This window comes from Perissodus microlepis, chromosome 3, assembly GCF_051167445.1.
Source record: "Perissodus microlepis isolate ML-2025 ecotype Zambia chromosome 3, ASM5116744v1, whole genome shotgun sequence".
Lineage (NCBI taxonomy): Eukaryota > Metazoa > Chordata > Actinopteri > Cichliformes > Cichlidae > Perissodus > Perissodus microlepis.
Window position 1 is genome coordinate 8,517,001 of NC_140463.1, and position 20,982 is coordinate 8,537,982.

A 20,982-nucleotide genomic window follows, 5' to 3' on the forward strand; every position below is an offset into this window, starting at 1 on the left:
GTTTATTATTATTATTATTATTATTAATTAAATAAATGTTACAATGACTCACTGCTTCATCTTCAGGTACAAACTGGCATTACATGGAAGTACAGCCCAAAACCAGTTTAGCTTGAGTTTCTTTTTTCTGGACATAAAGTCACAGCAGGTGTTGTTTCAAAGCTGGTGGACAGATTTAGTTCATTTTGGAAGTTTTAAGAGCAACTGCTGTGAAAATATTTGTAGTTTTGGGAGAAAATGATTTAAGAGAAGATTTTACCACAGCAAAAGATTAAATATGAATGAAGGATTGAAATTTAACTTAGGTAACACATAAAATGAATACAACTACTAAACACTACTGTGTCCTAAGGGAACAAAGAATAAAATGTAACAGGGATAACATTTTAGAGAATTAAATCCCTCAAAGGAAAAAACATAAACTTGATATGCATATCTATACATGCAGCTTCCTAAATGTAACATTCAGGATTATTCACTGCAGGTCCAGAAATCAGAGCTACCTCATCAGATCCAAGTGTGACATCAGCTGACACTCTTTACAGGAGATTCCATCTGAACTCTGTGGAGCCTGATCTCAAGGTTTTTAAGTCTGACCCTGAAACCAGAAGAGGATCTTTCTCTCTCTTCAGATTCATTGTGATCCAGTGATTTCAGTCCTGCATGATCAGGCTGATGTTTGCACAGAGCAGATAATGAAGTGAAGGTTTTTGCACATTGGTAACAGTGAAACAGTTTATTTACAGTGTGGGATCGTTTGTGTTCAGAGCATGAACTGAGATTCCTGAAGCTCTTGTCACACTGGTCACAGCTGAAGTTCACTTCCATGTGTGTACGTTCATGTTTGTTACGATGACCTGATTGTGAGAAGCTTTTGTCACAGTGTCTGCACTTGTATGGTGTCTCTCCTGTGTGGATTTGCTTATGTTTTTTCATTGAGCTCACGTGCAGTGGTGAAGGATGACCCACACTGGTCACAGATGTGCTTTTTGACCCCACTGTGGAAGAGTTCATGTATTTTTAATGTACTTGGTGTGTGGAAGCCTCTCCCACATTCTTTGCAGTAGTTCATTTTGTCTCCAGTGTGGCTACATTGATGTGGTTTTAGGTCCCGTTCATGATTGGAAGTTTTTCTACAAAGGTCACAGAGAAACTCTTTCCCACCACCACAGTGACGACAGGGTTGAGAAATGGATCCATGTGCTTTGCTCCACTTCTAAACAAAGACATTGTAAGTCAGTGAATTCCTTCAACATTTTTATCCTGAACGTTTCCTGAAATAAAAAGCATCTCTGCCAACGTCCAATTACATTTTACTGTTTACATTACAACACTCAGCTTACTGAGTGAAAATGAGGCTTCATTTTTCCAAACAGTTCATTCAGTATAACTCCATAAGTTTACTGATCAGACTTGTTCCAAACAATCAGGTTAAAATTACAAGATAAAAAACTAAATACATCCTCACAGTAACTGCACTTGTAGAGTTACTTTCTGGTGTGGATCTGTTGGTGTTTTTTCAGCTGATGTGGATATTTAAAAGACTTTCCACACAAGTCACAGTTGTAAGGTTTAAATCCACTGTGGATGAGTTGGTGTGTTTTTAAGCTTCCAGCCTGGGTAAAAGACTTTCCACACAGGTCACAGTTGTACGGTTTAACTCCACTGTGGATGAGTTGGTGTGTTTTTAAGCTTCCAGCCTGGGTAAAAGACTTTCCACACTCGTCACAGTTGTACGCTTTAACTCCACTGTGCATGACTTGGTGTTTTTTTAGGCTTTCAGCCAGGGTAAAAGACTTTCCACACAACTCACAGGTGTAAGGTTTAACTCCACTGTGGATGACGTGGTGTGTTTTTAGGCTTTGAGCCAGGGTAAAGGACTTTCCACACAACTCACAGCTGTATGGTTTAACTCCACTGTGGATGAGTTGGTGTGTTTTTAGGCTTTGAGCCAGGGTAAAAGACTTTTCACAAAAGTCACAGCTGTAAGGTTTAAATCCACTGTGGATGAGTTGGTGTGTTTTTAAGTTTCCAGCCTGGGTAAAAGACTTTCCACACAAGTCACAACTGTAAGGTTTAACTCCACTGTGGATGACTTGGTGTATTTTTAAGTCTCCAGCCTGGGTAAAAGACTTTCCACACAAGTCACAACTGTAAGGTTTAACTCCACTGTGGAAGAGTTGGTGTTTTTTTAGGCTTTGAGCCCAGGTAAAATCCTTCCCACACAAGTCAAAGCTGTACGCTTTAACTCCACTGTGGATGAGTTGGTGTTTTTTTAAATTTTCAGCCAGGTTAAAATCCTTCCCACACAAGTCACACCTGTATGCTTTAACTCCACTGTGGATGAGTTGGTGTTTTTTTAAATTTCCAGACTGGGTAAATTCCTTCCCACACTCATCACAGCTGTATGTTTTCTCTCCCTTTCTTCTGTGAGGTTTGTCGGCCTCCTGAGAGCGCTGACTTCTTGCTCCATGTTGGTCCTGCAGTGACAGAGATACAAACACAGGCAGTGAGTGAAATGCAAAAAAAATCAGAGCAAATAAACATGACTAAACTCCTCAGTGACAACAATACCTATGAAGCTTCAAGGGGAAATCCCAGAAGCAACTACAAAAAGAAAGTCATCAGTTGCCTACAAGAACTTGAAAGGGAAAAACCCCTGACCCCCCTGCAGATCACCGCCTTTACCCAGGGGATGCTACACCCTGTATATATGGACTTCCATAGATCCACAAAGACGGAGTCCCGATCAGTCTCAATGGTAGCAGTATAAACTCAGCCACCTACAACATTTCAAGCACCTCATTACCATCCTAGCTCCCCTAGGATGGCAATGAGGTTTTTAAAAAACATTTCGAAACTCACTTTGTTAATGTGGAATTCTAAAAATATTTTACAAATGGAGAATTTATTCTACAATTCATAATTTAAGCACAGAATTCTTTATTTTGATGTGCGTGGCTCTTGTTGTCCTCCATATAGGGGTGTCAAAAATCATAGAGGAAGTGGAAGCAGAATTTAGCTGTGCCTGACTACAATAGAGACTTTCCTCTTTAGGTGTTTCTGAAACAAGAAGGTGTAGTACACAGAGATTTGTTTCAGAAAAAGGGGAAAGTAATTAAAACGACATACATAAGCACAGAATGTTTTAATCCTACTAACACATACACACACATGCAATGCAATGAATACCAGATGGTATTTTAAGCCTGTCTTTCTGATTTTATCATCTTGTTCAACTCACTTAGTAAGATGAGAAGTTTTTAGGAACAATTTTTGATTTACGTCTTAAATTGGACAAGCATGTAAAGAAGATTGCTAAGACGGTCAAGGCTAATCTGAATTGCTTTGAGTTAATTCAGCACTATATACCTGCTTCAGCAGCTCAGTTATTTATGCATTTGTCACGTTCCTGGGTCTTTTGAACCAGTGTTTTGAGTTCTAGTTCAGTTTTGATGTTTATGGTTTATGTTTAAGTTCTTTAGGTCAGTGAAGTTCATTTGGTTATTAGATTTCTCTTTTATTTTCTTCCCCTGTATTTAAGTTTCCCTCACCCTTTGTGTTTCATGCTGCGTGTCTTATGTTATCAAGTTTGTATTGTCATGTCTGCGTCTCATGTTTCCTGTTTTATTTTGAAGGTCTGTGTCCTATGTCAAATCTGTTCGATGGCATCATTTAGGGCTGCACAATTAAATGCTAGAAAATCGCGATCTCAATTCATACTTATGTGCAATCTCATTTCCAAATGACAACGATGTAAGAAAAAAAAAAAAGATGACGATTGTACCGCGTTTTGCTCCGGGACATAATCTGCATGAAAACAAGCGCTCACTCTTCATGCTCAACAAATGACAAGGGAAGAGCCTTATACCACGTGATACAGAAGCCAGCTGGAAGGGGAAAAAAACAACGGAGAGCACGTGAGAGAAACTGCCGGAGGGGAGAAACCACAATGAGTGCAGAGGAAAAGCTCTGATGGTGGTGAGAATGACAACCCCACTGTAACATTAATTCCAAGAAAAGGTTCTCGTTCCTCCGTGTGGAAGGTTTTTGGTTTCAAAGAAGATGATGAGAGTCAAAAAGATATCATTTGCAAGCTGTGTTTTGCCATAGTAGCAGCACCGCAAGCTAACACTACAAATTTGTATAACCACCTTAAACGTCACCATAAAGTGCAATATGACGAAGCTGTCAAGAAAGTGACAGGAGAAAATCCGTCCCCGTCAACCACCCAAACATCAATAACGGGAACCTTATACAGCACTTCCCCATACCCGTCAAACTCCCCCAGGCACAAAGAAATTACGGAGGCTATCACTTATCACCTGGCTAAAGATATGGCTCCCATCAACACTGTGCAAAACGAGGGATTTAGGAAAATGATCAACACCCTAGACAAACGCTACACAGTGCCGTCCTGCAACTATTTTTCAAATGTTGCACTACCTGCTCTATACACGCAGTGTCGGGCAAGTGTGGAGACGGAATTACAAGCAGTACAACATTTCACGGCAATGACAGACTTACTGTCCAGCCGAACTAAGCGTTATATTTTGTTAATAATTGTGGTTTACATTTTAAGAAACATACCTAATACGTACCTCTCTCATCAGCTTACACACGGAAAGAATACTGTTCAAAATGTTATTGTTAGAAGTATTTTAAGGTTTTGTACGTAGGAGTAGACAATTGAGACATTGATTGTTTTTATGTTCAGTCTCACCTGTTACGAAGTTGATGTGCAGTTAGTAAGTGCAATAAATATTTATATTGGAAAAGAAAATCATGAGAGAATCGTGATCTCAATTCTAAGCAAAAAAATTGTGATTCTCATTTTATGCAAAATGGTGCAGCCCTGGCATTTGTCACATTTTAGAGAAATATAATTTACTTAGTTTTAGGAGTTTTAATCATTTGTGTTTTCTTAAATTAGTCTTTAAATGTAAAAATAGGATGGGCCCCAGAGTGTCTTAATAGAGACATCCAGAGACAAGATAGTAATCGTATTACTAGAAGCATGGTGAACGGAAACTGCAAGATATCATATCGCAGATCTAAATTTGGTCAGTCGGCATTTTCCATAGAGGCTTGCAATCTGTGGAACGCACTTCCAACCAAAACCAAATTGATTACAGACATCAGATCCTTTCTATTGAAGGTTAAAGTTTGGTTAAAGAGAAATCAGAGATGTAGTCATTTTAACTAATGATATTATTTTTATTTATTGTCTATTAATTGTAGTTGTATTTACGATGTATTTTGGCTTCATGAAAATGTATGTTTTATGGTAAAATGTATTTATTTTGATTGTAAGCCCAACAAGGGACAATTGTTGAAAATTAGCAATAGCTATAAACTTACGTGCGTTACATCAGTTTCATGTTTTGTATGACTATGTCAAACTGCACTGTCCCCTTTGAATAAATACATTCAAATTCAAATGTGTGGGGGAGGCTTTACCATGACAGGGCTCGCAAAATTTCAAAGTCCCGGTAGCCCTTCGGGCAGGGACTCTTCAGTTTTTGGTAGCCCAAAATAAATTTAAGTAGCCCAAATAAAAAATAGAGCAATTTTTTGATTGATGTTTGGTTTCCGTAATGGAAACAAAACATTAATCAAAAAATTGTTGAAACACAAATTACAACATTGTATAAAAATTACAATCATCAACTCAAATACTTGGTTCTAATTGAACAGACATTTGAACTTGTAAGAACTGTGTAGGACATGAATCAGTCTGTGTCAGATCCTGAATTTGAAATTTCCACTGAAGTCATGGGTAAGAGGCAAGTGGAACCAAGATCTAGGCAATTTGCTTTTTGAAGTTTGCAAAGACTGCTACATTTTGCCAGTGGTAGTTCACTTTTTGCAACATAGTACGCTGTTCTAAACAGATTTTTCAGGTTTAGTTTTAGTATGTTATTTGCAATTGGTGTTTTTTTCCGGGAAAGATATTGCAGACTGAGCAGTAATGCATTTCTTGTCCTTCTGACATTTCTTTGGAGGTGGAGGAACACCAAAGTAATTGCTTAAAGGAGCTTGCTTCTTCGACATATTTAAGAGTTCTAAACAAATGTCTGTCCTCCTCCAGAAAATCCTATGTACGCAAACACGCGTTGCAACTTCTTATCTTGTGCGCGTTTTTTATTTTGACAGCGAATGCGCACCTGCGGACCACTTATGTGCCCCCTTGGTTATATAGCTCGTCATATTGCAGCCACAGAAATTCTTTTGTCCATGAAACCATAAAGCTGCACTTTCTTTTTGCCTTATAGTCTGATTTGTCATAACTTTTTTGTGGTAAGCTTTTCTTTGGCTGTCACTTCTTCACCCTGACCTGTCTTATTTGGCTCAGCAGAACTAAAATATTTATCCTGCTGGTTTTACACACGCACTCACATAACGCTCAGCGATTCTCTGCGCGATCAACCTATGACATGTTTAAGCTTGCTGCGGGATATTTCACTTGTCATGTTTGCATAGTAAGCTAACGATTGATAAGACGATGTCAGAAGAATTGGTGCGCAAATTATCATCACTCACCAATCAGTACTGTCGCTCTCTATGCACAGTTCGCGCGATTGCAAAGTTCAATATGTCACATATTGACAGTGGCTCACCGATGCCAATGACATAATTACCCAGCTACATTTCCCAAAGAATGCAAAATCATTGACATATATTTTTCCTTCCTATGACAGCCCGGCGGGCAGAGCAGAGATAGATTTTGGTAGCCTGACTGGAAAAATCGCTAGCCCCGGGACGTCGGGCTAGCGATTTTGCGAGCCCTGATGACATACACCTGGTTACATGGGAAGAAACTTATTATCTAATAGGACATTAGGGTTGTGTGAAATGTGTGTGGCTGGTGGATGAATGTTTTGGGGATTTATTTGGCGGCTACATTTTTCTTTTACCAAGTGGAACCTGTCAATACGTTTTGGTTTGATTTATCAGTTTAAGGAGACGAGTATGCTTTGGCAAGTCCTAAAACTAGACTTTCATATTTTTATATTTTGTAGTATTTTCTTTTCTTTTTTCTTTTCATGTTTGAGGAGTGCACTGAGAGTTTTGTTTGAGAATCTGCTGTCCGTTAAGCAGGCCTGCATGATTGGAACTAAGAGTGCTATACAACAGTGTTGCTGGAAAATGATCGTAAAGTGAGCTTCTCCACATTGCAATGGGGACTGACTGGACTGATAATGGGGACAAATGGTTCACTGACTTGACACTGATACGCAGATTGCATCTACTCCAAGCAGACAAGGAAAGGGTAGATGTATGTATGTTTTTCCAGGAGCAGGAAGATGACAGCAACATCCTAGGGTCGCATGAGCTTGTGGGCCATGCAGACTTAATCTTGTAGTTGTTAATTTCTGTGTGTATTTACCAGCGCTGTTATTCATGTTGTAGTGGCACATTTCTTTTCCTATAAATCATATCACATTAGTAATAGTAATATTATTTCCTCACTTTAGTGTTCATCAGTTGTATGCATGCATGTAGAATGTTATCACAAGTGGGCCCCATGTTATTGCACCCTCACAGTGGACCCATCGTAGACTGGAAGAGCTCCAGACATCCTGCTTTAAGGGAGGTGACGGGTGGTCATAACGTTTCTTAGTGTGGGAGAAGGTCAAGGATGAGCTGGACTGAAGCTTTAGGTATGCATGATGTGCTGTGGAATGTTCTTTGTTTGAGAGTGTCTGTGATGGTGTATATAAGATATAAGGGTGGTGGCCGAATTTCCGAGATGATCCTTGTGTTGGCTGGCATGTTTCCATTCAAATTGTAAAGTGTTTATTAAACCCACTTCAAATCCAGCTCACAAGGTGTGTTGCAGCTAATTTTGAAATTTTCCATAAAAATGTGGCGTTGTCAAGCAGGATTCCTCAGGTGAGTTTTGCTAAATCACCGGCACGCGATGCCTGGTCATCCTGAGGGAAAATTGCCTCAGTCCCATCATTCTTTTGTTTTCAAAAGGGGGGAACCGCGACATATGCTTCAGCAACTCACACATGTAGGACGTTTTAACAAACCAAGAGAGAGACTGCAAAGAATTTGCAATGGTTTGGTGTTTTTGATTCGGGAGGATTTTCAACCGGACCAATGGGGAAAGCCTTGCTTCCTTACTGCTGCAATTATTGAGTGCAGGTTCCTAGAAACTCAATGAGTTTGGGTATTCTAGTGGGTACTCTTGTTGCAGTGGTAAGTGGAGGATCTTAGAAGCTCAACAAGTTGGGTGTTCTAGTGTATGGTTTGTTGGACTGGTCTGAGGTGGTGGAGAGGATGGCTCACCTCACCTGAGCCAGTGCGCATCAGTTGAGGAGCCTGGAAGAAGCATTGCAGAGATCTAGAAGGATCTGACCTAGCAGAGTCCAAAGTCCTGACTCGACTGAGACAGAAAAATCCCAGATCTCAACTAGAGATCGCATGATACCACTTTTTTTTATGTCCAATACCGATCTCATGAATTTGGATATCTGCCGATAACGATATGAATCCGATATAGTTCCTTTAATAATCAACAAAACTGTTTTTTTTTATATCTTGCTGCATTTTATATAAGTTCATACTCAAGTTTAAAAACAAAACAAAACACTAAAGCTATTCTGTTATACCTGCATGCACTACACCCAAAATATTTCATAGTTCAGCAATACTGATCAATCTAATTTACTTAAACCTACACCATCCTCCCTATTCTGGTATTCTAAACAGTACTTAGCAGAAATATTAAACAACCTAACTAATATGGTTGCAAACCCCCCACCCTCCGCCTTATAATGCTTAATTGACGTAATCTACCGTATTTTTTGCACTAAAAGGCACACTTAAAATCCTTCAATTTTCTCAAAAATCATCAGTGCGTCTTATAATCTGGTGCACCTTATGTATGAATTCTGGCTGTGTTTACTGACCTCGAACAGATTATTTGTCGTACACGGTTGTTAGGTTTATATTGCCATTTATGCTTAGAAACATATACTCATATATGCTTAGAAGTATACAATCTTTTGTAGATTGGAAGAATGTCTCATCCTAGGAGGTCTGCAGTAACTCTGTGATCCGTGAAAAGAGGAGTACGTTTACTCCTCTATCTGAATGTTCTGGCATAGATCACACACCTCCTAGGGTCATGAGAGAGGTTGAGTCTTCTCTTTCTGATATATGGTATAGGGCAGGGGTCAGCAACCTTTAACACCCAAAGAGCCATTTTTACGAGATTTCTACGCAAAAGAAAACACTGGGAGCCGCAAATACTTTTTGACATCTAAAATGAAGATAACACTGCATATATTGTTTTTTTACCTTTATGCTTTGTGTAAACAACTAAGGTGTGTGGCTTAAATCCATGAAGTGCTACAGAGAAAATTACATTTTATTTATGTAATTAACACATTTTGAACTCTTAAAGAAATGTAACAAAAGGAAAGACACCCAGCTGAACTAAAATGATCCATGTAGCAAACAAAAACTGTTGTGAGCCGCCAGCCTTATATCGCCTTTGGGCTTTTGGAGCCTTGACCTGACTTTTAAAAAAATAATTGGGAAAAAAAGCACTATGCTGCTGAAAAATGAAAAATAAATATTTGCAATATTCTGCCTAAATTTGTATTTTACCTAGTTAAATGTGTTGCGGGGCGTGGTCTGCAGCGCCGCTGCAGGGGAGGCGGACGCTACTTGAGAGGCACCCGCACGTCTGTGCTCTCTATGCTGTTGTGTTGGTATGTGTCGGGCTGTGCGCTTTAACACTGGCTGTATGCGTTAGCAACCGTGTGTGAAAAGTGGTCAATAAAGAGATGCTGAAAAGCATGTTCAAACATCGCGGGGCCTGCCGTGACATGTTTACAATGGGACTTCTGCTCCCGAACCTCTGCGCACAGCGTCTGCAAATCGGGGCTGTACGAAGTCACTTTCATCTTTATGCAGGACTGTAAGCTGTCATCTGTGAGGCGTGAGTGGTGTTTGTTTTTAACATAGTTCACGGTGGAGCTGCTGACATAATGTGGATCCGAAGATCCAGAATTGTCTTACCTGGGGTTGAAAGTCTCGATAAATGCACGGCATTTCGGCGGGTACACCGGCTTCCGTAAGTGTGACGCTTATTTTGAGCGATCAAAAAAAATAATAGAATATAATTTTATATTTATATTTCAATATCACAATAATCTTCCAATTTAGAACTACAAGTTACAAAAGAACTAACATAAATAAAATACACTTCAGCTAATTACTTAAAAATAATAATTTATTTTCCCAAACCACGCGGAGCCGCACTAAAAGGACGGAGCCGCAGGTTGCCGACCCCTGGTATAGGGCTTTGGAGTTGACGTCACGCCGCAATGCATTGTGGGAGCGCGGCGGCATTTTCGGGGTCTACAAATCAAAACAAACAGACTGTCTTGGAACGACGACTACAAGAAAGATGCTTAAAAGAGAATGGACTTGTATTATATTCTAAAAGTGTTTTCAGCGAGCTTGTTTGAAAGATTCTGCACTGCAGCTTAAAATGTTTTCCAAAAGCACACATACACTTATCAGTGTTTCTCAAACTTTTTACAGTGTGTAGCACCTGATAAAAATGTCAAGCTCTCCTAAGTACCACTATGAAAGCACGAAACTCATAAATCTTACAACACAAAATTATTATTATTAAATTAGTAAAATTAGTATCTGTAGTAAAAGTTTTTTTCATACATTGTATACATTCTACCACAGGCAAAGTTGACTCCATTTTTATAGTTTTTATTAATATTTTGTAATAATTTATTCTGTTTTGGGAGTGTTTTTAATGTTTCTGTATTACACATTATACACTCTGTCCAAAAATTGCACTCAGTTTACTTTTTACTCACTATGAGCATCATTCATTATTCTCCCCCAGTAATTAAGGGTAGGATATGTATTTATTTATTTATATTCCAATCCATTCCTCTTTTGCAGCAACAACATTTAAGGATGCGGGGACTGACAGCAGCCCCAAAGCTCTGATCCTAGAATCGCCCCTGGCTGGGAGTAAATAAAATACAGACGCATCTGGAGATCATCCTATGAAGTCCTATTCTAAAGGCTGTTCTGAGGAGCATTCCTCACACACACCTTTATAGCGTAAGGGGGGACGGGTGGCGGGGGTAGCCCTTTGGCACCCCTGCTCAGTAGGCTTCCACTACTCTCTCTATATAGAAATTGAAAATGTGACGTCATTCAGGGGTAAAACCGCAAAGAGTTCTGGGAACTCGTGGCAAGAGGTACTAGCACACGCAGGCTTTCAATTGAAATCAGTTACACAGCGATAAAAAGAAACACAAAAAAATGGCAAGAAGTTGTTGTATTATTGACTGCAATAGCCGGTCGCATGACAGCCACGGGAAGCAGATGGGTAAAGAGATCGGTTGTTATCGGATTACGTCGTTGAAGAGAAATTGTTCGAGCCATGTTTCCGAAGTAACAAACAGGTGACGGATGACCTGGATTGCAGCCATTCAAAGACCAAATATAACGTCCCAGAACACTCCAGCTCACATGTTAGTCTGCTCCAAGCATTCCCACAAATGTCAGTGTTTTGTAGTAGTTAATACGTCATTTTTCTTAACATAATTGGTGATATAGGTTACAAGCAAGTCTGGCGCTGAACAGAAATTGTCGCGCTATGCTCCTTTGTTTATTGTGCATGAATAGCGAATTGTCCTGACACAATATTGCGTTTCGCTTCTGTTATTACCATGGTACATTGACAAAAACATATACTTTTATTCACAGGATAAAACAGTTTTTTTGTATGACTAATTGCCCAGTACGATTACAGCATACAATATTATTGTCACTGCTACATTTCTGTGATGCGTACCAGAAATTATTTCCACTGCTAATTAACTACCGTTGAGCTCAAAGGTCCTATTAATAAACGGTTAACGAATGTGTATTTATGAAGACGATTTGTGAGACTGGTAAACTTATGATACGTACGATGGTCTTTCGTTCTACACGGTGCATTTCAAGGTCCTGTACCCATGCGTCGGTAAACTGTACCTGGGCTTGTTGCAGTGACTCCAGGTCACATTGTTCTCCTTCGTTTTGTACATACCTTTTTTGGGGGGCAAAGAAAAAGCAAGAATTTATTGGAACCGGAGAATGAACGTTTTGCGGTACTACAAATGCTTGCATTTGATGCGGTACTTGGATTGTTTTGCCACGAGTTCCCGGCATGCAATGCGCGAAAGTCACGTGGTCTGTCAATCTCTATTATTCACCGTGGGGTTGCCCTCCCCCAGGCTTGTACCTGTGGCTTCCTGTCCTGGGGGTGGGAGTAGACTGTTCTCCTGCCCTGCAGCCCATCCTTTTGTTCATATACCAAGACTATTTTTCTATATATATTCTTACCCCCTAGCAACCACCATTCATAATGTTGCAAGCAATCACAAACTCTACAGTCTGTCTAACTCCAGTGTATACCAAGCAATCTATTATTCTCAACAGAGCTAAATTCAACATAAACTGAACCCGCATTAAAGTTAGCTCGGTGCTTACCTTTAGATGAGCCCACAAACCGAGAGAAACAGGAAACAGATCAGGGAGCAGAGACCCACGTGGTTCACGCTGATCTCAGCTACAATCCAGGAGACAAGGGTGTGCAGATCGATGCAGATATCGATCCAAACGTTGGTAGTGGTATATGTTCCTGTAAGTTCACTACTTTACTCCCGTTTCATGAAAAAGCAGCTCTCTCTGCTCGACTCCTCTCCTGCAAAGACACTTTGCTCCGCCCCCTTTACCCGGCTCTGCTGTGATTTGTTGCTGTGCTGTCACGTGACTCAGCTGCACAACGTAACCACGTGGGAGTGTTATTTCAAAAGTAGAGCCAATAGGGCTTTGGAGCGTGATGTCACAGGAGGCGGGCCATGCCCCCCGCCGCCATGACAGTAGGCCAGACAAAGGATACAGCTTCAGCTATGGTTCGTATGTGTTGTGTAGTCGGTTGCAACGTTAGATCTCACGATCGTGAAGGCAAGAAACTGGATAATGGGCTATCTTTTCATCGTTTTCCATCCTGGCGGCAACGTGAGGGATCCCATGTATCCGATATCACCAAACAAAGACGCCAGGCATGGATTGCAGCGGTGAGACGAGCGGATATCGAGTTCCGTGCAATCCCCAGCTTTTTGTTGGTTTGCTCGCGGCATTTTCTCTCCGGTGAGTTCTAAATTAATTCATATCACTATTAAAAGGCTTTTAGTGTTTTTTTTTTCAATGCGCTGCGGTCATAGATAATGAGATAAAAAATGCTAATGTGTGATGCTGCAGAACCACGTCATGTCGACTGAGTAGCTTTTGATTTGGCATTATTGCAGGCAAACCAGCATATGAAATGGATGTAACAAATCCAGACTGGGCACCAACACTGCACATGGGGCACGACGACAAACCTGTGTCAGACTCGAACCGGCACGCAAGGCGTATGCAACGGAAGCGAAAAAGAGCACCCATTGCAGGTAAACACCCCCCCCTCTCTAAAAACATACTAAATTGCTCTTATGGTACACTAATCCGCACATAACTTAAAGATGAATCACACACCTGTCATTGGAATATTGGTGTACATTAACCTTATGTCTATGCACTATTTCTATCTTACAGGCTTGATGATCGATGAAGGTCTGACAGAAGAACAACAACAAAATAACCATGTCATGGAGGCAGTGGACAGCAGTTGTGTTGGGCAAGTGGAGGTTGACGTACCAGCTGCAAATATGGACAGTGGTGATGGGAGTGACAGCGTCACGGAAGCTGAAGGGCAGACGAAGGATTGTGTGTGCAGTCAACAGGGCAGAGCAGAAATAAACCGGCTGTTGGAGGAGAACAGACTGCTTTGAGCACAGTTGCAAAAGACAGAGCTGAATGAAACTTTCTTAAAGGACGATACCGAAAAAGTAAGATATTACACTGGACTACATTGTTATGCTGTCTTAATGTCCCTCTTCAACACTGTCAAAGATTTCCTGCCAATATCGAAGAAACTGACAGGTTTCCAAATGCTCTTACTCACACTAATGCATCTGAGACTTGATCTTCCAGTCCAGCATCTTTGTCTTCTATTCGATGTGTCCCACAAAACACTGTCTTCTGTCTTCACCGATACCATTGATGTTTCGTATGCCCGCTTAGGAGCACTGGTGCACTGGCCTGAGAGGCACTGTCTGCAGGCGACAATGCCTCCACAGTTTACTGAAACTTTTGGAAAACGAGTAGCCATCATTGTTGACTGTTTTGAGATTCGAACAGAAAGACCATCTAATTTAAAGTCATGCGCACAAACATACTCTCATTACAAGGGTACACACACCATAAAATACCTCATCGGGATTACACCCCATGGAGCTATTTCTTTCATTTCCAGGGGATGGGGGGGGTCGTGCATCAGATAAACACATCACAGAGAGATGTGGCATTCTTCAAAAGCTGTTACCAGGGGACGTAGTATTGGCTGACAGAGGCTTTGACATCAGAGATGCTGTAGGAATGATGTGTGCGGAGGTCAAGATTCCAGCTTTCACAAAAGGCTACTGTCAACTTGATGCAAGGGACGTTGAACAAACGAGAGCAATTGCCCACCTGAGAATTCATGTTGAGCGAGTAATAGGTAGTTTGCGCAACAAGTTCAAAATGTTACACACTACAATGCCAATCCGATTACTCTTATCATGTGAGGCTGAAGACACAACACTTCTTGATAAGATCATTAAGGTTTGCTGTGTTTTTGTTAATATGTGCCCCAGTGTTGTTGTCAAACCAGGGCCAAATGACACTTGCTCCTGTTGAGTATTCTTAAAGCTGTTTTTTTGGATGTACAGTACATTGTAAATAGTTGTACTTTGTGTGAAGTTGTTTTAATAAAACAAAAAAGAATAGTATATTTGTTTGTTTTTCTTTATTATAGATCTATTCACATGTACACAGCAATCACATAAAAATGAAATGCAAACTATTTACATCGCACCACACAGCTGTCATCAATCTTTAACCACAACATGAAACATTACAGGCTATTTAGAGCAGCACGTTGTTTCGAGAAGTATTTCCCAACAAGTTCAGGAAGGCACACTTTACGAAAGAAGTCTTGTGCTTGCTTTAAGCGCGGTTTCCAGAAATCCACAGCAGGGAAGGCACGAATCACAGCAAGGTCTCTCTGTGTCGACACAACGAGGTCACAGTGGTTGGCGCCCGTAACAAAGATTTGTGTTTGTACCTGGCAGTAGTATGGGTGCGCCTGCTTCAACTGAAGACCATTAGCAGCTACCTCCAAGCAAATGTCTTTGTCCTGTGCAGCCAAAGCCTCCTTAATGCTGGCCGTTCGTTGTTTAAAAGGACACTTTATCTCCAGGCACCCCTTACCACAACAGTCACATATTGTCAGTCCGTCTGGAGATGCTCCTACTTCCGGTAAATTGGTGTTCACACAGAAACCACATAAACGTACCTGCAGATTGCGGTGATGCGATGCCATTATCTCGTTGTAGGCCTTTCTTGCATCCTCTTCATGCTCGATACCCCACCTTGTTTGCACAGTAGAAAAGGTATTTTCTGGGTAACACACACGATTCACAACACTTTGGGCTGGAGTGTCCAAACTTGTAGCCAAAACAGCATGCATAGACAAAGCTGTGATTCTCCCTGCACGCCAGCGAAACCATGCAGGGGTCATGTGCTGCGATCTAGTCTGTGCTTCAATCTCTTCTGCCTGCGCCTCTGTAACACTTGCTGCCGTAAGAAACTTTAGACAGTGCACCTGAAGATCAGGAAGGCCAAGGGACTCAGCGTCTCTGTTGTGTAAACACGCCAGTGATTGGGGTAATGTGGGTGACTGTGTAGTGTAGTTGGTGTAATAGTTTTCGACTCCACACAAAGTCACTGCTTTGCTGTGCTTCTGCAGTGTATCCAGTAATGGTGACAAATCCTCCAGCGTTGCAATAGGAATCTGCCTTTTTTGCGATCGCCTCCTTTTGCCTATCGATGCAGAGGGTGTGTTTATGACTTCATCAAGACCACGTTTTTGGGCAGCTGCTGAGGAGAAGTCAATGTTGTGTGCAACCTCGGGCTGTATCCTGGTCATATTTCCGGGCAATACCCAATATGCTGGCTCGTCTGTTACAGTTCTGGTGCCTCTGATACGCACTGTAGCCTCGACTTTAAACAAAAGAGCAGCAACATGGGTGCAGGTCTCTGCAACTCCGGCCATGCATGTGCAGTGAGCAGCCTCAACTCTCCCATTGGTGCTCACAATGACCCATGGCTGTAATGCAGTTTCATTCAGACGTTGTGAGTGCAGTACCTGAAACACACAAAAACCACTTTTAATAAAAGGCCTGTAATTAACAGAGGCTAATATAGATGGGTTGGCTGTACGTGCAAATCAAAAACTGTAACAAGGAAGTTGTTTAGAAAGTTATCAAGTTCAAAGCGACTTACCTTTGTCTTAACGACAACGTACTCGCAGCGTGGAGGCTTAAAGATTGACAAATCCTGCACCCAGCCGTTCGTGAATTGGATGTGGGCCTCCAGGGATTTATAATTCTTAAACTGGTTCGCTGTGTATGCGCTGACTCCACAGACAAGGTATGCGAAGATATCGGGATAGGACAAAGGCGGTAGGTCGTCTGGGTTTCCACTGCACTTCCTTATTTCATATGGGTCCACATTACCGATGCACGCAATTTTTTCAAAGTACCGTCTCTTGGCGTCTGGGCACAATCGGTCGCGATACAGCCCTTTGTCTTTTGCGCTGATTTTGAGCATGGTTCTGGCAGTCCCGAATCCAACACTCCAACACTGTGCGCTTGTTTTCCTTTCTGGCCTACTGACATGGCTCCGCGATCCCACAATCGCTATAGGGCTTTGGAGTTGACGTCACGCCGCAGTGCATTGTGGGAGCGCAGCGCCATTTTTGGGGGTCTACGAATCAAAACAAACACACTGTGTTGGAACGACGACTACAAGAAAGATGCTTAAAAGCAGCTCAAAAGGAAATGAACTGTATAGAGACCGATTGCGTCCAGAGGCGAAGCAGCGGTACTTGCAGAAAATAGCGTGCATTGGAAATGTGGACCCGTATGAAATACGGCCGTGCAGTAGAAACCCTAAAGACCAACCGCTATTGACGTAGCCTGACATATTTTCGTACCTTGTCTGTGGAGTCAGCGCGTACAAGTCGTCATTCAAACAAAGGTAAGTCAGCTCGAGTACTGCGTGTGAAATGCATTTGATTTCCCTGCAAACATTCACATTAGTGCAGCATAAGTGCATTCATTCATGAGGGGAAATTACAGTGAGAACATGTGGAGGCTGTTAGGTGGATAACATAGTGAGTTCAGTGCATTGATGTGACATTGTCCTGAAGGATTTAGTTATTCTTTATGGTTAAAGAAATTGCACTAATTTATTCATATTTATTATAAATAATCCTAATTATACATCTTGCTTCTATGTTTGTATCCTGTGTCACTAAAAATACATTTTATTTTAATTTTATACATTGATTAATGACCTGCAGAATCTCCTTATCATATTAAGTGATTCATAATTGTCACTTTATGCTTTCTCCATCTTGAAAGTGATTACATCCTTGCATTACATACTTTAGGTTCATTTTCTGCTGGCAGGTTTCTGAGAGAGAACAGGCAGATTTAGAATATAACATGCAGCGTTCTATAGATGGACACATAAAGAAATGAAAAATTACATGTATGTGCTAACTTTCTAAACACTTTGTTACATTTATGATAAAGTAGATAAAACACATTTACGTTGGCCTTGGCTCATTAGTTCTTGTCTTTAAATGAACTTTGTCTGTGTGTGTTTCAGGTACTGCACTCTCAAAGACTGAATGAACCAGCATTGCAGCCATGGCGACTGTGGTTCAGGGGGTTGGGAAGTGCTTCTGTAGCGCTTCTGTAACTGGAAGGTCGCTGGTTCGATCCCCGGGCTCTCTGTCCTGGTCATTGTGTCCTTGGGCAAGACACTTTACCCTACTGGTGTTGGCCAGAGGGGCCGATGGCGCGATATGCCAGTCTGCCCCAGGGCAGCTATGGCTACAACCGTAGCTTGCCTCCACCAGTGTGTGAATGTGAGAGTGAATGAATAGTGGCATTGTAAAGCGCTTTGGGTGCCTTGAAAAGCGCTATATAAATCCAATCCATTATTATTATGGGTCACTGTGAGCATCACAGGGAAGGTTGAAGCCGCCCACTGCACCTGTATGGCCGGAGTCGCAGAGACCTGCAGCCATGTCGCTGCTCTTCTGTTTAATGTAGAAGCAACAGTGTTGATCCGTGGCCACAAGGACTGTTACAGATGAACCTGCATACTGGGTTTTGCTGGGTAATATGACCAAGATACAGCCAGAGGTTGGCCATAAGATAGACTTCTCCTCTTCAGCTGCCCAAAAAAAGGCTCTTGATCAAAACATAAACAGACCATCCGTATTGACAGGTAAAAGGAGCCGTCCTCAAAAAAGAAAAATCCCACCTGCTACTGTGGAGGAATTGTCACTGCTATTGGATACTTTGCTGGAACACAGTAAAGCTGTGGGTTGTGGGAATGACCCATAATGTTTTATCTAGGGGTCTAGATTTATGCCTGTTGTGCACTGCCGTGTAAATAATTTGCATTTACTGAATATCTACTGACTGAGTACCACTGTTCAAAAGTTGAATAAAGAAACAAACTAATTTTTGCCTCTTTTTTAATTAAAACCACCTTATAGAACATCACATCAGTTACAATGTAGAATCCATGTCATTTATAGTTTACAAATGACAAAATGTTTACACAAAATCATGAGTGTTTACATGATATCACCCACTACTAACATTACTTTATTTACTATATCTTTTGAAAAAATACAGCAATTTTAACAGCACAAGACTAAAGAATATTTAATAGGAGCAGGTTTCATTTTTCCCTGGTTTTATTATCACACTGTTCACCAAACGCAGCAAACCTTCACCATCTTATCCAGGAGGGTCACCTCTTCACCCTCACATGGAAGAAGTAATCTGATTGGCATGGTGGTATGTTTGAAGCAGGTCCCTTGTGTAGCGCTAGAACTCAGTCACAATGTGTTTCATCCATTTCATAGGCTGGTTTGCTGCAATAATGCCAAATAATTAGCAACTCTATAAATAGAAGGTAGTTCTGCAAAATCACTCAGTAGGATGTTTGTTCTAATTTGCTATGACCTCAGAGCGCATAGAAAATAAAACTAATAGGCTATAAAGAGTGATATGAACATATTTAGAACTTACCGGAATGAAAATGTCTGGAGCACCAACAGATATTTGGAGATGGAAGAGAACTGGATATCAGCTCGTCTCACAGCTGCTATCCAGGCTAGACGCCTTTGTTTGGTAACATCAATACACGAGCTGCCTCGTGTTGCTTCCAGGTTGAGAAAGAATGAAAAGACAAACCCTTTTCAAGCTTATTCTCTTGCCGGTCATGTGATCGAACATTGCAGCCGACCACACAGCAAATACGAACCATGGCTGTTGTGTGTGCCTTCGCTCCCTTTTCGCTTGCGCTAGACCCCGAAAATGGCGGATTGGGCCAAAATCCTTTCCACGCCCACCCCCGTGACATCACGCTCCAAAGCCCTATCTCCTTTCTAGTGATGGTAAATTTGATTCTTTTTACTGAATCGAGTTTGAATGAGTCACTCACCAAAGCGAATCGAATTTTTGAGTCATTTGATTCACTGAGTCAGTTGACCAGAGATTGATAAAATGTACATTTTCACTCAAATTTAATTTGTTTCTCTTTTAATGTAAATCCTACTGCTAAGATGAGTGATTCTAAAAGAAAAAAACTATTTTATAGAGCAAAAAAGAGCAAAAACATTTTTAAAATCAAGCAATTTCCTATCAAAATTTCTTAATAAACATTTATTTTGTTTATTTTTATTTTATTATTTTTTTTCCTTAAATGTGTCAAATATATATTTTCTCATCTAAATGTCCACTGAGCTGTGAGCCAGGGGGCGGTAATGCGCCTTAACATTGGTTGCCAACTAAGAAGAAGAAAAAGCTGTGAGCCAGGAAGGAGGGGGTGAGTGGCTGTGTCCCAATTCAGGGGCTGTGTCCCAATTCAGGGTCTGCACGCTTGAAGTACGCATTTTAAGTGCGGTTACGTCACCGCCACGCGACGATGGCTGTCCCAATTCGAAGTGTACTTCAAATGCATACTCCAAATGCGCCGTCGATTTCCCCAAATATCAAGCGTGGTCCGGTGCATGCTTCGTGGTCCCATATATCCCACAATTCATAGCGCGGCGGTGGGTGTGGAGAATTTTGCCGCAAAATACGGCAGAAGGGAGCGGCCAGAGAGGTTTTTGTTTTTTTTCCAAACTTTATGGAAATCATAAAGCGAACAGTCAGTCATTCCAGTTCAGTTTGTACAGTAGACATACAAGGCAAATAAGAGTAACAATATACAGTACAATGAAATAAGAAGGATAAATAAATAAAGGATAAAAAAAGAAAAAAGAAAAAAAAGGGGGGGGGGAAATGTGACAGACTTCATAACAACTTTGTACGTAAAAGTTGTGACAGCTCATTCGTTAAACATTTCTGAATGAATTTCAATCAATGATAAACCTTTTTTATTGGAAGTTAATTTAAGAGAGTTTAAGTAATATTCAATTTCAATCAAAAACAAATTGAATGACGGGGTTGATTTTTGAAATTTACATTTATGTATATGGAATTTCCCTAATAAGATGGAGCGGCCGAAGAGTGAACTGTCAAAAGTACTGAATATGACGTCACTTATTTATGTGCGAATGTTTAATAATTAAAGTCAGTCATATATCCACAAACACAACAAGCTGAATGTCAGTGATTTTTTATATATACATATATATATATATATATATATATATACATACATATATATATATACATACATATATATATATATATACATACATAT

The 20,982-nt window shown here is 40.8% G+C and overlaps 1 protein-coding gene and 1 pseudogene across 2 annotated transcripts in view; both read left to right on the forward strand.

Annotated features, from left to right (window-relative positions):
- The window catches only part of LOC146389750 (neural cell adhesion molecule 2-like), a 631,716-nt gene that overhangs the window by 117,601 nt on the left and 493,133 nt on the right, over nt 1–20,982 (forward strand). The window lies entirely within an intron of this gene.
- Nucleotides 12,954–14,944, forward strand: LOC146389756 (uncharacterized; annotated as a pseudogene). Its single transcript, XR_014798526.1, has 3 exons — nt 12,954–13,194; nt 13,353–13,470; nt 13,712–14,944. The product of XR_014798526.1 is annotated as an uncharacterized LOC146389756 (transcript).